This window comes from Schistocerca piceifrons, unplaced genomic scaffold, assembly GCF_021461385.2.
Source record: "Schistocerca piceifrons isolate TAMUIC-IGC-003096 unplaced genomic scaffold, iqSchPice1.1 HiC_scaffold_278, whole genome shotgun sequence".
NCBI lineage: Eukaryota > Metazoa > Arthropoda > Insecta > Orthoptera > Acrididae > Schistocerca > Schistocerca piceifrons.
This window is the reverse complement of record NW_025728491.1, coordinates 30,001-32,500: the sequence shown is the minus strand read 5'-3', so window position 1 is coordinate 32,500 and position 2,500 is coordinate 30,001. Positions and strand designations below refer to the sequence as shown.

Genomic DNA, 2,500 nt, shown 5'->3' with positions numbered 1-2,500 from the left:
TCAACCTAACCCATGTTGTGCCTCAACCTAACCCATGTTGTGCCTCAACCTAACCCATGTTGTGCCTTAACCTAACCCATGTTGTGCCTCAACCTAACCCATGTTGTGCCTTAACCTAACCCATGTTGTGCCTTAACCTAACCCATGTTGTGCCTTAACCTAACCCATGTTGTGCCTTAACCTAACCCATGTTGTGCCTTAACCTAACCCATGTTGTGCCTTAACCTAACCCATGTTGTGCCTTAACCTAACCCATGTTGTGCCTTAACCTAACCCATGTTGTCGCCTTAACGTAACCCACGTTGTCGCCTAAACCTGCTCTGTAATTGTTATACGACTCGTTCAATTACTGTAGTGTTGCCCACCCGCAACCCTCGCAATATAGTTCGCTACTCGCACTGCCCGCACCCCTGTGTATCGCTTCATGTTAAACACCTTGCAAGTCTTGCTCACTTTCCACATGCTCCTGCTGTACACTGTAATGTGGATGGCAGCAGGACGTACATGCCGCCCCTCCCCACGTCCCCACCTTGCCCCCTGCCTTCGCAAGCTGGTTGGTGAGAAGTTTGCATGTTCAATGCCCTTCGCATGCGACGTACTCAGGCTACGTTGTGGTGCGGCCTGTGTCAACTGTCCGCTGATGTCGTACGCGTGAACCACAATCTGTACTGCACATTCGTCCTTATGTACTGAATGATACATCGTGGCACATGTGTGACCGCACAACGACTGCGCCCAAAAACGGCGGACCATACAGTGCAAATATTGTGCACGCAGCTACGTGTCGTCTCCCTATGAGAGCTGGATTGCAGTGTGGTACGCCATAGAGACGTGTGGGAGGAACGGACGCCGTGGATGGCGATCAGCATGAGCTGTCTGTTGATGTATTCGGACCTAGTCGTCTCTCCTCACACACCGTGATGGCATGGTGCACCGCGTTCCATATCTGCGACATGCTACAGAGGCCGGTTGACAGTCGTTCGAGCAATGGACATCGCATACGTACGGGGGCCACCTTCCACGTATTGTCTAGGCGTGCACATTTTGTTGCGTGTATGTGGGCAGACGTAGTGTGGCGTGACACCTGACACAGGCATGCAATAATCGTTGAAGTTGCAAATGGCGATGGACGCCTGCGTTTTCTGGTGAAGTTACGCAAATGAACAAATGGTAACCTGTTGTGGTGCGGTTGTTCTCGCTAGGGGTGAATCGGTGATGGCGACGATAGGTTGAGGTACTAACCGGTTGTTCCAGCGATACCCACCATGCCGACGAAACTGAACGGCATCTGGGTGTGAAGCGATACGCGGCGGTGGCTGGGTGGGACCGTCCCCGGCCGGTGAGGGGGCGCCTCCCGGCGTGCTGGCCGCGCGGTGCGTGGGCGCACGCGCTACAGCCGGCTGGTGGGGGCGGCCAGTGGCAGGCGCGCCGGCCGACGGACGCGGCAGGCGTCGCAGCTGCGCGCCGGCGCACCCTGCGCGCGGCGCCGTGCGGCCAAAGTAGGTCCTCGCGGGCCCGGTGCGAAGCGCGGTGGACATCTTCAGTGTGCTGGTCCGATTGAGGACTGTGTGCGTTGAGGATGCGCCGCCGCCCGGCGCTCGGCGCCGCGACGCCGTCTGCTGCTCGGTCGCCCCAGCGGTTCTCGCTGGTGGTTTGTATCGCAGCTGTGCGGATGTGTTGGCGCGTGCGCTGTGCTGGGAGAGTTCGCTTCGGCACCCAAGTGGGGCTTTTGTCCTTCTGTGGCGCTGGCGTTGGAGCTGCCGGTCACCGTAGGTGGCGCGTGTTGTCTCCCGCCGGCAATGCCACGACAGCACGCTCCCGGGCCTCTGTCGGCAGCGGCAAGCTCAGTTGGGAGCACGGGTGGTCGCACCGAAAGCGTCTACTCGCCTAACTCCGGGCGATTGCGCCTCTCTCGAACCCGACCAAGTGCTTGGGACGGCGCTGCGCGCCGCCGGGACCTGAGAGGGTTTCGAGGTGTATTGTGCAGGGGAGCTCAGCCTCCTCCTGTTTGCAGAATGATTGAGCGGACGCTTGCGTGTTCGCGCGGGCCCCCGGGACACACTCCCGGGCGGCCGGCTGCTCAGCTCTAGTTGACGCAGCTCCCTGGTTGATCCTGCCAGTAGTCATATGCTTGTCTCAAAGATTAAGCCATGCATGTCTCAGTACAAGCCGCATTAAGGTGAAACCGCGAATGGCTCATTAAATCAGTTATGGTTCCTTAGATCGTACCCACGTTACTTGGATAACTGTGGTAATTCTAGAGCTAATACATGCAAACAGAGTCCCGACCAGAGATGGAAGGGACGCTTTTATTAGATCAAAACCAATCGGTCGGCTCGTCCGGTCCGTTTGCCTTGGTGACTCTGAATAACTTTGGGCTGATCGCACGGTCCTCGTACCGGCGACGCATCTTTCAAATGTCTGCCTTATCAACTGTCGATGGTAGGTTCTGCGCCTACCATGGTTGTAACGGGTAACGGGGAATCAGGGTTCGATTCCG

At 57.3% G+C, this 2,500-nt stretch overlaps 1 non-coding gene across 1 annotated transcript in view; it reads left to right on the top strand.

Annotated features, from left to right (window-relative positions):
* The first annotated feature begins 2,100 nt into the window (after positions 1-2,100).
* Positions 2,101-2,500, top strand: part of LOC124744157 — a 1,909-nt gene continuing 1,509 nt past the window's right edge. The window contains exon 1 of the ribosomal RNA XR_007010648.1: positions 2,101-2,500. This exon is cut by the window's right edge and continues 1,509 nt beyond it. This is a non-coding gene — a ribosomal RNA (small subunit ribosomal RNA).